This window comes from Balaenoptera physalus (genome assembly GCF_965194825.1).
Source record: "Balaenoptera physalus genome assembly, chromosome: 16".
NCBI classification, from domain to species: Eukaryota; Metazoa; Chordata; class Mammalia; order Artiodactyla; family Balaenopteridae; genus Balaenoptera; species Balaenoptera physalus.
This window is the reverse complement of record NC_138898.1, coordinates 36,607,651-36,623,277: the sequence shown is the minus strand read 5'-3', so window position 1 is coordinate 36,623,277 and position 15,627 is coordinate 36,607,651. Positions and strand designations below refer to the sequence as shown.

The 15,627-nt window shown below is 35.7% G+C and overlaps 2 long non-coding RNA genes across 2 annotated transcripts in view; both read right to left on the bottom strand.

Annotated features, from left to right (window-relative positions):
- LOC309644514 overlaps positions 1-15,627 on the bottom strand; it is a 293,403-nt gene that overhangs the window by 192,404 nt on the left and 85,372 nt on the right. The gene's annotated exons all lie outside the window — the stretch shown is intronic.
- LOC309645697 lies at positions 1,840-10,918 on the bottom strand. Its single transcript, XR_014255024.1, has 2 exons — positions 7,285-10,918; positions 1,840-7,070 (listed from the first exon to the last, which is right to left on the bottom strand). It is a non-coding gene; the product is annotated as an uncharacterized lncRNA (long non-coding RNA).

Genomic DNA, 15,627 nt, shown 5'->3' with positions numbered 1-15,627 from the left:
CTTTGGAAAAATGTCTATTCAGGTCTTCTGCTCATATTTTGATTAGCTTGTTTGGTTTTTTGATGTTGAGTTGTGTTAGCTGTTTGTATATTTTTGATATTAAACCCTTATTGGTCACATTATTTGCAAATATTTTCTCCCACTCCATATGTTGCCTTTTGGTTTTGTCAATGGCCTTCTTTGCTGTGTGAACTCATTTAAGTTTAATTAGGTCCTATTTGTTTATTTTTGCTTTTATTTCCTTTGCCTTAGGAGACTGATCCAAGAAAACATTGTTACAATTTATGTCAAAGAATGTTCTGCCTATGTACTCTTCTAGGAGTTTTATGGTTTCCATTCTTACACTCAGGTATTTAAACCGTTTTGAGTTTGTTTTTGTATATGGTATGAGGGGATGTTATAACCTCATTGTTCTACATGTGGCTGTCCAGTTTTCCCAGCACCACTTGTTGAAGAGAAGATCTTTTTTCCATTGTATATCATTGCCTCCTTTGTCGTAGATTAGTTGACCACAAATGCGTGGGTTTATTTCTGGGCTATTTATTCTGTTCCATTGATCTATGTGTCTGTTTTTGTGCCAATACCACACTGTTTTGATTATTGTAGCTTTGTAGCACTGTCTAAAGTGAGGGAATGTGCTGTCTCCAGCTTTGTTCTTTTCCTCAAGATTGCTTTGGTAATTCAGAGTCTTTTGTGGTTCCATATGAATTTTATGATTATTTGTTCTAGTTCTGTGAAAAATGTCGGCATTTTAATAGGGATTGCATTAAATCTGAAGATTACTTTGGGTAGTATGACCATTTTAACAATATTAATTCTTCCAACAGGATATTATGGAAAAACCCAAATGACATTTTTGGCCAACCCAATCATTGGCAATGTTGAGCAGCTTTTCATGTGCTTTTTTTTTTTTAAGCAGTATGAGTCAAATCTACCTCTTGAAATCCGGTTCCTGCAATTCTGCCTTGTTTTCAAGTCCTTTTTGATTACTTACCCCAAAACATTTTTTGAAGGCAGGTGTCATTTACAACCCTGCAGGTCTTGTGAATTTCAGTGTCCTTGAGCACAGGTTTTCAAGGTGTTGTTTTGGGAACCAACCACAAGACGGCAGGATTGCTTCAAGCCCCAATCTGGTTACTGGGGCAACCTGAGCCTTAGGGGAAGTCCTTTTCCTGATTGGAAATTAGAGGACATGTGCCTGTCCAAACACTCTAGGGATTTTTTTTACTTCCTCTTTCTGACATTTCATTATTAGTGTATAGAAACAACAGATTTCTGTATATTGACCTGGTATTATGCAAACTTGCTGAATTAATTTATTAGTTCTAACAGTTTTTGGGTGGAGATTTTAGGGTTCTCTATATGAAGTATCTTGTGACAGTTTTACCTCTTCTCTTCCAATTTGCATATCTTTTACTTCTCTTTCTTTTCCTATTGCTGTAGCTATGTTGAATAGAAGTGGCAGGAGTTGGCATTCTTAACTTATTCATGATTTTAGCAGGAGCGTTTTCAGTTTTTCACTATTGAGTATGATGTTGGCTGTGGGTTTGTCATAAAAGGCATTTATTATATTCCCTCTATACCCATTTTGATGAGAGTTTTTTAAATCATGAATGAATTTTAAATTTTGTCAAATTATTTTTCTGCGTCTATTGCAATGGTTATGTGATTTTATCCTTCATTTTGTTAAAGTGGTATATCACATTGATTGAGTTGCTAATGTTGAACCATCCCTGTGACCCTGGAATAAATCCTATTTAATCATGGTGTATGGTCCTTTTTATGTATTGTTGGATTTGGTTTGCTAATATGTTGTTGAGGATCTTTGTATCTATAGTCATCAAAGATATTGACCAGTATTTTTTTTTTTTTTTTTTTTTGTAGTTTCTTTGGTTTTGATATCAGGGTCATGGTGACTTTGTAGAATGAATTTGGGAGTGTTCACTCTTCTTCAAGTTTTTTGAGATAGTTTGAGAAGGATCAGTATTAGGTGTTCTTTATATATTTTGTAGAATTTCCCTGTGAAGGCATCTAGTCTGGAATTTTGTTTGATGGGAGTTTTTTAAATTACAACTTCAATTTCACTTCCAGTCTGTTCAAAATGTCTGTTTCTTCTTGACTCAGTCTTGGCAGGCTGTATGTTTCAAGAAATTTGTCCATTTCTTCTAGGTTGTCCAATATGTTGGTATATAACTATTTACAGTATTCTCTTATGATTTTTTGTATCTCTGTGGTGTCAGTTGTTATTTCTCCTCTTTCATTTCTTATTTTGTTTATTTGGGTCCTCTCTCTTTTCTTCTTGATTACCCTGGCTAAAGGTTTATCAATTTTTTTTATCCTCTCAAAAAACCATGTCTTGTTTTATTGATCTTTTCTATTTTTTAATATCTACTTTATTTCCTCTCTGATCTTTATTATTTCCTTCCTTCTGCTGACTTTTTCTAATTATTTTAGGTTGTAGGTTAGGTTGTTTATTTGAGACTTTTCTTATTTCTTGAGGAAGGCCTGTATTGCTATGAACTTTCCTCTAAGAACTGCTTTTGCTGTATCCTATAGATTTTGGAAAGTTGTGTTCCCATTTTTATTTGTCTTGGGGTATTTTCTTATTTCCTCTTTGATTTCATCATTGACCCATTGGTTTTTTAGTAGCATGTTGTTCAGACTCCATGTGTTTGTTCTTTTCCTGTTTTTTCTTCTGTCATTGATTTCTAGTTTCATACAGTTGTGGTTGGAAAAAAATACTTGATAACTTACATCCTCCTAAATTTGTTGAGGCTTGTTTTGTGACCTAGTATGTGATCTATCCTGATGAACATTCCAAGTGCACTTGAAAAGTATTTGTATTCTGCTGTTTTGGGAAATAATACCCTGTAGGTATCAATTAAGTCCAACTGATCTAATGTGTCATTTAAGACCACTGTTGCCTTATTGATTTTCTGTCTGGATGATCTGTCCATTGGTGTCAGTGGGGTGTTAAACTTCCCTACTATCATTGTATTGTCAACTCCTCACTTTATGTCTGTTAGTATTGCTTCATATACTTAGATGTTCCTGTATTGGGTGCTTATATATTAATGAGCATAATATCCTCTTCTTGTATTAATTCCTTTATCATTATATAATGTCCTCCTTGTTTTTTAATCCAATAAGCCTTCTTGTGTTTTTTTGTTCAGAGCATTTAGTCCATTGACATTTAAAGTCATTATTTATAGGTATGTACTTACTGTCATTTCATTACTTGTTTTCTTTCTTTTTTTTTTTTTTTTTGTAGTCCTTCTCTGTTCATTTCTTCTTTTGGTTTCTCACATTGTAGTTTGATGATTTTCTTTTATAGTGGCCTTGGGTACCTTTCTTTATGGTTTTCATGTATCTATTGTAGGATTTTGATTTGTGCTTACCAAGGGGTTCATGTATGTTGACCTATAATTATATCTATTTGATTTAAACTTATAGTCATTTAAGTTCAAACACAATCTAACATATCTACATTTTTTACTCCTCTCCCCCACATTTTGTGTTTTTGATGTCATATTTTACATCTTCATGCTTATCCCTTTACTGTTTATTGTAGTTATAGTTCTATAATTTTTTGTCTTTTAATCTATGTACTGGATTATTTAAATGATCTTTAATCTTTATTATATATTTGCCTTTTCTATTGGGACTTTTTCCTTTCTTATATATTCTTACTTCTTTTCCATTTAGAAAAAAACCCTTCAACATTTCTTTTAGGGTAGGTTTAGTATTGCTGAATTCTTTTAGTTTTTGCTTGTCTGAGAAGTTTTTTATCTATCCTTCTAGTCTAAATGATAATCTTCCTGGGTAGAGTATCCTAAGTTGCAGGGTTTTTCCCTTTCAGGACTTTGAATATATCATGCCATTCCCTTCTGGTCTGCAAAGATTCTGGACAGAAATCAGCTGATAGTCTTATGGACATTCCCTTGTGTATGACTCTTTGTTTTTCACCTTCTACCTTTAGAATTCTCTCTTTATTTTTAACTTTTGCCATTTTAATTATGATAAGTTTTGGTGTGGGTCTCTTTGGGTTCAACTTGTTTGGGACCACTGTGCTTCCTGTACCTGGATATCTACTTCTTTCTTTAGGTTTGAGAAGTTTTCAGCTGTAATTTCTTCTAATATATTTTTGATACACTTCTCTTTCTCTTCTCCTTCTGGAACCCCTATAATGCAAATGTTTGCACTTTTGATGTTAACCCAGAGATTTTGTAGGTTGCACCAATTTTTAAACTGGTCTTTCTGTCTGCTGTTCTGATTGGGTGATTTCCATTATTCTGTCTTTCAGATCACTTTTTCATTCTTCTGTGTCATTTCTTCTAGAGTACACTGTATCTCAGATATTGAATTATCTATTTTTGATAGGGTCTTCTTTATATTTTCTAGTTCCTTGTTAAAATGATCTGTGTTTAAATCAATTCTCTTTTCTAATTCAGTTAGCATTTTTATTACCAAAGTTTTGAATTCTCTGTCTGGTTGGTTGTTTATTTCTCTTTCATTGTTTATTTTTTTAGGGGGTTTAACTTGCTCTTTCAATTGAGAATAGTTCTTCTGCTTTTTTATTTTACTTAACTTTCTCTGTCTTCATGAATTTAAGTAAAACAATTACCTATTCTGGCCTTTAAGAAGTGTTCTCATGAGGGAGCACCCCTAGGCAGACTGCATGTGCTCAATGCCTTTGGTGGGAGGGCTGGATTTGATGTGGATGGAAGTCATGCCTTTCCTCAAGGTGTACTGACTGCTATCACCTTGGTAGGGTGTGTGGCTGATGATGGAGGAGCTAGAACCTGTGCAGGATGTGAAGTAGGACTTCTTCTCTGCTCAATGGTCATCACTGCCATGTCAGGGGCAGGGTCTGCTCCCAAGTTGCTAAAACAGAAGCCCTGAGGATCGGGTTTGCTCAGGCTCTGTTCCCTTTAAGTGTGTCTTTTTTCTTCTCCCTGTACTGGCACTAGGACCTTTGCCCCAAAGGAGGGAATGCCGAAGCAAGTGGGGTTTGTGCACTTACAGATATCAGTTGTTCTGCCTGTGTAGGCATCAGTGGCTCCACTTAGATACAGCTCATTGTTGCATCTTTTCTCGTATATTGGCTGCCCCAGATCTAGTGCTAGGCTGTTGCATGGAGTGGGTGGAGTTGGAATGTTTTCTAGGCTTGGGCTGGGGTGCACAGTAAGGAAGTTATGGGAATTCCAGCAGCTGCAGTGCTGTCAGAAGCCTGGGCTGATTCTGGGTGTCACTTGAGTAAACACCAGAAACTGCTGCTGTCCTATTTGGGCTATACTCCAGGCTCCCAGGTCACATCTGCATCCTTATATCAAGTCTTTCCCAGGTACTGGTCACCCTAGATCTACTGCCAAGCTGTGGCATGGAGTGAGCTAGCCAGGATATTTGCTCAGCTTGGACTCAGGTGCATGGAAAGGTGGTAGCCACTAGGGCAGACCTCTCTTTGCTCTGTGTGGGGGCAAGCCAGCACCCACACAGTCTTCATGAGTGAAGTCTAGGCTTTTTCAGCCTTTCTATCTGTCCCATCAGTTCTCCAAGCAGCCAAGGGATCTTGTCTCCTACATGTAGGACCCCAGGACTGGGATGCCAAGTCTGTGGCTTGGCCTTCTCACTCTCCAGGGTGAGTGTCTGCCTGTGTGATCTCCCTCTTCCTCTTAGTCCCCTCCCAGAGGCACAGGTCCTGACCCAGTGCTTTTCTTCCCATCCTACCTGATTACATGTCTATCTTTCTTACAACCTTGGTTGTATAGGAGTCCTTCTGCTAGTTTCCAGTTAGTTTTCCATGGGATTTGTTCCACATGTAGATGTATTGTTGATGTGTTCATGAAGGGAGGGGAGCTCCATGTCCTCACTCTGCCATTTTGACCTCCCTCTATCACTGTTTACCAGCCATGCTTGGAAATCTATCAATTAGTACATGCATTTCACTACCAAATCCATGATGTCATTTTCGCTAGGAGAATGCACAAATAAGTTTACATTAACCATATTGAAAAACTAAATCAGGTTATGTGATTCAGGTTTAAAATTTTGAATGGATTCTCATTTCAATCTATACCTGGGCATCTTTGAAGAGCTCTGTGCTAACTTTTATTTGTAGAAAAGATCTTACAGAGGAAACTACAATCATTAAATCTGGGAACCTAAATGCAATGGAGATAATTGGATCCCAGGGTAGTAGGGAACATATAGCAGCACTCAACCGCCAAAGACAAGGTGGAAGGGCTTACCATAATGGACAACAGAGTCAAAGCAGCAATCAGAATACTCTGACTTGTGCAGACCTGTGGTGCTGGCTAGTTATTCATGGTGTTCCTAGAAGTGCAAATATTTTGGAAGCCTACCAAATTCTTACTTAATCTGTATAAGCAGAATTTTTTCAGGTAAAGTGAACAAAAGTCTAACTTGAATAATAAAAACTGAGAATCATGGCTCCTTAATCAATTACCAGACTTGAGCCAGTTTACAGACCCAGAACTTCTTGAATGAAGGGGAGACCATTTCCCCTTGAGGAAGGACCCCAGTACACTGCCAAAATTTATACTATTAGTCTTTCTCCCAGACTCCACTAAAGGTATCTATGGTCTTTTACCAGGGTAACTGTGCATTTGGAAAAAGGAAATATCAGAATTGTCAGAGACTGCTAAACACCGGCTCTGAACTAATTTCAGGACACCCAAAACATCACTGTGGTCCACACACCAGTCAGAGTAGGGGCTTACAGAGGTCAGGTGATCAATGGAATTTCAACTCAGGTTTGTCTCACAATGGGCCCAGAATCCATCTTGTGGTTATTTCCCCACTTCTGTAATGCATAATTGGAATAGACACACTTAGTTGCTGGCAGAATCTACACATTGGTTCCCTGACCTGTAGAGTGAGAGCTACTATGATGGGAAAGACCAAGTGAAAGCCCCTGGAACTACCTCTATTGAGGAAAATAGGAAACCAAAAACAATACTGCATTTCTAGAAGGAATGAAGAGATTATTGTCACTGTAAGGGCATGATGATACAGGGGTGGTGATTCCACCACATGCCTATTCAATTCACCTTTTTTTTTTTTTTTTTTTTGAGAAGAATATCATCTTTAATTATTTCATTTCATCCCAAGGATAGATTCAAGTGATGCAAATCCAAAAAAAAAAAAGTTCACTTGGGTGAGATTAAAATCTTTTGGCTTACACGTGCTAAGAAAACCCTGATTTCACCATATAATATAGAGCGTTCTATTCTGTATCTTCACAGTATCTTCATATCAATTCACCTTTTGATCTATGCAGAAGAGAGGTAGATTTTGGAGAATGACAATGAGTTATCATATGCTTAAACAGGTGGTGACTACAGTTGCAGCTGTTGTATTATATGTGTGTACAACCTACTTGAGGTAGGCCTACATAGCTATAAACTTTTGCTGTGTCTCAGATTTTGGAAAGTTGTGTTTTTATTTTCATTTGTCTCAAAGTATTTTCTGATTTCCTCTTTGATTTCTTTATTGACCCATTTCTTGTAGTAGCATGTTGTTCAGTCTCCATGTGTGTGTTTTTCCCATTTTTCTTCCTGCAATTGATTTATAGTTTCATACCATTGTGATAGGAAAAGATGCTTGATATAATTTCTAGCCTCTTAAATTTGTTGAGACCAGTTTTGTGGCCTAATGTGTGCTATATCCTGTAGAACATACCTTGTGCACTTGAAAACAATGTGTATTCTGTTGTTTTTGAATGGAACATTCAGTATATAAATATTTATTAAGTGCAACTGGTCTAATGTATCATCTAACAACACGGTTTCCTTGTTGATTTTCAGTCTGGATAATCTGTCCTTTGATGTAGTGGGTTGTTGGAGTCCACTACTATTGTATTACTATCAGTTCCTCCCTTTATGTCTGTTAATATTTGCTTTACATATTTAAGTGCACCCATACATGTATGTTTATGAATGTTATATCTGCTACTTGTGTTGATACCTTTATCATTATATAATTCCTTTCTTTGGTTTTTATTATAGCCTTTGTTTTACAGTCTTCGTTGGATATAAGTACTGATACTCCAGCTTTCTTTTTGTTTCCATTACCATGGAATATCTTTTTCTATCCCTGTGAGGGTATACTGGATGAGATTAACATTTGGACCTATAGACTAAGTAATGCAGGTTGCTCTCTCTAATGTGGATGGCCTTCATCCAATCAGTTGTAGGCCTGAATAGAAAAATTTTAAAAAAAGGCTGGCACAACCAGGAATTCAATGAAAGTCTTCCTGTTTAACTCCTTGAGGTAGGATATTTTTTTCCTGCTTTCAAACTGGAACTGAAACAACAGCTCTTCTTGGGTATTGAGACTCAGTTTTTATACTGGAACTTATACCATTGGTTCTCTTGTTCTCAGACCTTTGGACTTGGACTGGAACTATACTATCAGAACTCCTGGGTCTCTAGATTGACAAATGCAATCTTAGGACTTCTTAGTTACATAACTGTATGAACCAATTTCTTATAATAAATCTATTCCTGATTTTTAAAATCTAAATATAATATAAAACATATAGTAAATATAAATATATATAGTTATACAGTTGTATAAATAGATTATATCTATATCCCTATCTATCTATCTATCATCTATTTATCTATCTTTCCTATTGGTTCTGTTTCTCTGGAACAGAGAACCAGACTAATTCTCTGACTAATACATTATTATTCCTTCATTATAGAGATGAGTCTCAGAAAATGTAAGTACATTAAGTCACACTAGAGCTAGTAAGTGGCCCTGTTGGTGTTTGCACCTAGGTTTGCCTGACACTAATGTCCATTCTCATATCTCCTTTGTTACACTTGAGTTGTGCTTACAGACTAGTGAAGATGAATAAAGACTCAGAGAAATCCCACTCCTCTTTACCTCTTGCTGATGTTTCACTGCCTGATTGTTTCTGAGTCTTGTCTTGTGTTTTAATTATTTTGCTGTATAATAATAATCTAAAATTCAGTAGCATAACATAGCAACTACTTTATTTTGCTCATGATCTTATGGTTCAGGAATTCAGAAAAGCCTTGACTAGCCTACTGTTTCATGGGATCTCTCGTGTGGTTGCAGTTAGCTATCTCCTAAGGCTGCAGTCATCTGATCACTAAAATGGATTGGACACCCGAAGTAGCTCAGTGACATGACTGACTGTTGATTATGGCTATTGGCTTGAAGCTCAGCTAGATTGTCAACCAGAGCACCTTTCCAACATGGTAATATCAGAGTCTGACTTATTCACTTAGCGCAGTAACCTCTAAGTCTGCCCATGTTGTTGCAAATGGCAAGATTTCATTCTTTTTTATGGCTGAGTATTATTCTATTTTATATGTATACCACATCTTCTTTATTCATCTGTTGATGAAGACTTAGGTTGCTTCCATGTCTTGGCTATTCTAAATAACGATGCTGTGAGCATTGAGGTGTATATATCTTTTTGAATAAGTGAGGTTTTCTGGATATATACCCAGGAGTGGAATTGCTGGGTCATATGGTAGTTATATCTTCAGTTTTTTGAGAAACCTCTATATTGTTTTCCACAATGGCTTCATCAATTTACATTCCCACCAACAGTGCACAAGTGTTTCCTTTTCTCCACATCCTCACCAACATTTGTTATTTGTGTTCTTTTTGATGATAGCCATTTTGACAGGTGTGAGGTGATATCTCATTGTGGTTTTGATCTGCATTTCTCTGATGACTAATGATGTTGAGCATCTTTTCATGCACCTATTGACCATCTGCATGTCCTCTTTGGAAAGATGTCTTCAGGTCTTCTGTTCATTTTGGGCATATTTTAAAATCATGATGCATTGTGACCACAGGATCCAGGTGTCTCGGTGATGGTGTAGGATAAGAACATGGGCTTCAAATGAGATCATAATTTGAAATGTCCTCTATCACTTATCTGTATAGTCTTGGAAAAAATATTTAAAGTCCTAGCTAGTGATCTTCTCTGAAAAAGGGAGAGGTTAATATCTATTTTGTAGCTAAAGAAAGTACATATACCTTGAGTTCAATTAATGCTAGAATGATGGTTTCACACGTCCTTCAATTCACTCACTAATTTTTATTATTTATTTATGTGTGATTTAAAGACATTGGAATCTGATTTATAGTTTGATTTTTCCTTAAGAGACAGTGCATACACCATAAACTCAATCTATCTATTAAGCCAAAAATAAAATTAACCATGGCCCAAAGAATATACATTGCTACATCATGGTAATTATCTAGTATCTCTTTTTTGTCTCTCTATCATATTCCTTTTCCCTAATGTCATACAGATATTTTAAGCTATAAACAATTGCAGGGTCAGAATTTGTCAGGTCAAATCAGAATCCCTGGATGTCCTATTCTTATGAAACTTACTTTTTCCTCTCTGAGTTTGAGTTATCTGATCAAAAGTTTCATTATTGTATTGGGGCAAAGAGGAACCTATAATTTGGAATTCACAGAGTTTAACCAAATGAACAAATTTAATTTAGAGAGCAACAGCATGTAAAAGACAAAAGCCAGGGTCTCACATGGAGTAACACCAAATCCCCCATGTGGAAATCATTTAGCCTTAAATTTTTCTCATGGTAGAGATGAAAACATTCTTTTACCACGGAGTTTCATAAAACATACCAGGCTTCTTCTTGCACTAGCATTTTACACATCTGTCGTTTGGATAAGTTAACTCCTCTGCTGTTTTGATGAGAGAAAGATAAAAATTGAAGTCCTGGTGATTTTATAGGAGTGCTGGCTGCTTGTGTCTTTGGCTATCCCTTCCACCTCTTTGGTGTGAAGACATCCCCGATTCAAAACAGATGTGGTCCCCTTGGCATGGCCCTCTCAATACAACATTGCTTGTAGAGCTCTGGTGTTCACAAGGTGCCTTCATGGAGCTGGCATTACCTGTGGCCGGCGGGGGTGGGGTGTGGGGTGTTTGCAGGGGGGCCGGTAGTTTTTCTGCCTAGCAACAAATATGGACAGACATCTGATGAGTTTTCAAGAGCCTCTCAAAAGCAGGTGTCTAACTGAATAGACAATAGATAATCACACTTGATCCTTAGAGAGTGTATGTTCTCTACTTTCCTCTCCCACGTCATTGCCCTTTTAAAGTCACATTTACTGTCATGTTGACTTTTTTCCACCCTTCTTTTGAAAGCTTAAGGGATAGTTATCTTTGCATAATCTAAATTTCCAGATTTTAGTTAGCTCTCCTTTAGTTTAATGACAAATAACTGTTTACAAACTTTCTCTGAATGTGCCTTAGAGTATTTTCTAAGCAAATGGAATTCTGCCCTGAGAACTGGAAAGCAGTTGTTTCCACGTGGAGAGGGGAAGAGGAGAGTTGTCAGTAAAGTAGCATATTTAAGCAAGCAAGTTTTTAGAATAACTTAGGGCTTATTCAGTTTCCATTAAGAATATCTAAGTAATTACCCTAAACTAATTTAATTCCATCCTTTTGAGCTTTATTAGAGCAACAAACTTAACCACATGCATTTTGTTAAATAGACTCTTACACTGTGAAGAGGGGGGAAGAAACTTAACAAGACTGATGTGACTTGCATGGGAAAGAAGGGGATTAACAGTAATTGAGTATTTTCTACAGGATCCTCTCCCATTCCATTAGTGGTGAAATATAAGTAGGTGTTTTAAAAAATGAGTTCACAATAAAGAATTTAAGGAGATTAGCTCAGTTTTAATAGATGATCCCTGCCCTATTTAAGAATATGCCAGAAATGGGCAAACAATTTGTGTTAGTATTAGGCTAAATTTTAAATATATTAGAAATTAAATTATTAAGGTTAAATGCTGATGACTGAAATAATAAGAATTGACATTAACTAAAAATATTCTTAATAAGAAGAATTGAAATTAATTTTTTCAGAAGTGTTTGAAGAGGTAAAGTGTTTTTCTCCAAAGGTGAAAAGTAAATTATATAGTTTTAGAGTGGTTATTCTTCAAACCACATTTAGCACTTTTTTAAAAAAAAGCAAAGAGCTTCATTGTTTTTCTGTATATAAAAGTAATATACTTTTAATATAAAATCAACATGAATCAAAATTATAAAAAGGATAGAAATTACCAATAAATTTATAGATCAACTATTAACATGATATATTTCTTTGCAGATGCTTTTTCCATACATAATTATTATCTTTGAGTAATTATTATTTAAGCATAATATCATACAGAAAGTGAACAAATAATAACTATTCTAGAGTCAGAACATTTATGAAACCCCAGAAATTCTCTCATCAACACCCATCTCTACCAAGAGTAAACTTCCCCATCTCTTAATATCATTGATAAGTTTTTCCTGTTTCTGTACTTATTTATATAATCTTTTATGGTGGCTTAATTTGTACATTTGTTTCTAAGATATATTCATATTATAACTTGTCATTGTAATTTGCTTATTCTCATTGATGTATATAACATAATATATATGGAACACATTTTATTTAACCATTTTGCCATTGGATTGTTTCAAGTTTGGGACTATGAAGTTCTAGGTCATGCCTTATGGGGGAACTTATAGACATGTTTCTGTTTAGTCTATACCTAGGAACAAAATTTCTCATTAGTTCCTAGCAGTATGCATCTATTAAGGTTTTTGTTTGTTTTTTTGTTTTTAACAAACACTGGCAAAGATTTTCAAATGACTATAATAATTTACTTTTTCACTGGCAATATATGAGAGTCCTAGTTGCTCTCTCTCTTTGCCAACACTTGATATCAAAGAATTGTTCTTAAATAAAATAAAATAGTTCTCCATATATACTTTCTAGCCTGCATTTCCTGCTTAACCATATATCTTGGACATCTTTTCACATCAATAAATAAAGAGATTGTCATCATTACATAGTACTGTGTAATAATCTTTTGTACTGTGTATCTAAATAATCAATTCTTGTTGATGAATATTTCTACAGATTTTAATTTTTAATTTTATTTACAAAAATGATTAAATAATCCTCTGTGCACATCGTCCATAATTCAATGTAATTCTTGCCAACAAAGTAAATCATTTTGTTTGGACCGCTGTATTCTTTTTTTAAATTAATTAATTAATTAATTAATTTAATTTTTGAATTTTATTTTATTTATTTTTTTATACAGCAGGTTCTTATTAGTCATTAATTTTATACACATCAGTGTATACATGTCAATCCCAATCGCCCGATTCAGCACACCACCATCCCCACCCCCCTGTGGTATTACCCCCTTGTTGGCCATATGTTTGTTCTCTACATCTGTGTCTCAACGTCTGCCCTGCAAATCGGTTCATCTGTACCATTTTTCTAGGTTCCACATACATGCATTAATATACGATATTTGTTTTTCTCTTTCTGACATACTTCACTCTGTATGACAGTCTCTAGATCCATCCACGTCTCAACAAATGATTCAGTTTCGTTCCTTTTTACGGCTGAGTAATATTCCATTGTATATATGTACCACTTCTTCTTTATCCATTTGTCTGTTGATGGGCATTTAGGTTGCTTCCATGACTTGGCTATTGTAAATAGTGCTACAATGAACATTGGGGTGCATGTGTCTTTTTGAATTATGGTTTTCTCAGGGTATATGCCCAGTAGTGGGATTGCTAGGTCATATGGTAGTTCTATTTTTAGTTTTTTAAGGAACCTCCATACTGTTCTCCATAGTGGCTGTATCAATTTACATTCCCACCAACAGTGCAAGAGGGTTCCCTTTTCTCCACACCCTCTCCAGCATTTGCTGTTTGTAGATTTTCTGATGATGTCCATTCTAACTGGTGTCAGGTGATACCTCATTGTAGTTTTGATTTGCATTTCTCTAATAATTAGTGATGTTGAGCAGCTTTTCATGTGCTTCTTGGCCATCTGTATGTCTTCTTTGGAGAAATGTCTGTTTAGGTCTTCTGCCCATTTTTGGATTGGGTTGTTTGTTTCTTTAATATTGAGCTGCATGAGTTGTTTATATATTTTGGAGATTAATCCTTCGTCCGTTGATTCGTTTGCAAATATTCTCTCCCATTCTGAGGGTTGTCTTTTCGTCTTGTTTATGGTTTCCTTTGCTGAGCAAAAGCTTTGAAGTTTCATTAGGTCCCATTTGTTTATTTTTGTTTTTATTTCCATTACTTTAGGAGATGTATCAAAAAAGATCTTGCTGTGATTTATGTCAAAGAGTGTTCTTCCTATGTTTTCCTCTAAGAGTTATATAGTGTCCGTTGTTACATTTATAGACCTCTGTATTCTTTAGCACACTCAAGTGCCAGAAATCCATCATGCTTAACCCAACTATTATCTTATTTCTGCTCCTTCTTGATTGTAGATGAAGTGTGCTAGTGAAAAAAATCACTACAGGAAAATTGCCTCACAAAATATTCATGATCAACTACATCACATAGACTATTAAGCTTTTCTGTTTGGCAACATTTCTCCACTCTACACATTGATTATTTTAAAACCTCACCTCCTTGAGCCACCAAATCTTTCCCATCTCTCCCCAGACTCTCAGGAGATGATTAATCCTTAGAATTTATAGAGAATATAGTAACTGTTAGAAGGTAATTCTCTCAAAGTGATTTCCACTGCCAAGCAAAAAATTACACACACACACACTCTCTCTCACACACACACACACACACACACACACACACTCACAGAGGCACACCTGGCCTATCTTCCTTTGCTTCTCTGAAAATAAATGTTACCTTTGTCCCCCTTCCTCCCAATTTCTTCCATTTCTCCATTTAAGGTCGACTCTGGCAATAGGACTTTGGATCTCATTACTCCATCTCTCTTCTGGCTACTAATTTTCTCTCTTTCCTTTGCTGACTATTTTTGCTGGCCAAACTCCAAATGTATTAGTTCCTCCTGGGGCTTAAACACTTACTCTCTAATTTTCTCTTCTGTTCTCCTTTTCTTCTCTACACTTTTCCTTCTCTCACTGTCTCTCATGCTCACTGTTCTTCTCTTTGTTTTACTTCTCTTTGCTTCTCAAAATTTCCCTTCACTTTTCTATCTTTATATTTTCCTTAGGTTTTCTTAGTGTTATGATTTCAAACACTATATCTATGTTAGCATAGATCAGATTTATAAAACCAACCTAGGTTTTACTTCTTAGCTTTACACTCTTAGATAAATTAGTATTTGTCAACTTGTATTAAGTGTCTCAGAGACAGTACAAAATTGACATATCTAAAAAAGAACCTTTGATATTCGTTTTTCCACTAACACCTGTCTTCCTATTCAGTAAATTGCCTACCATTCACCTAGTTGTAAGTTGAAATCATAAAGTTATCTAGGATTCCTACTTTTTCTTTACTCACACCATTGAATCCATTGTTAAGCTCATTGTATTATGCTTCAAAATATATTTCAAATCTACACACTGGTTTTCATCTCAATAGTCATCTCCTACCCAAACCAAAATCACTCCACAATAGATGTGGAAACCATTAGGGTCAAGGCCATAACTGCCTTATTTATCATTTTAGCCCTGGTGCTTGACATAGTGCCTGACACTTAATAGGTCGTCAAAAAAGTAGATCTAGTCACTGCCATCTCTTGCTTGGACTTCTAAGGCTATCTATCACATGATTTGAAGTTA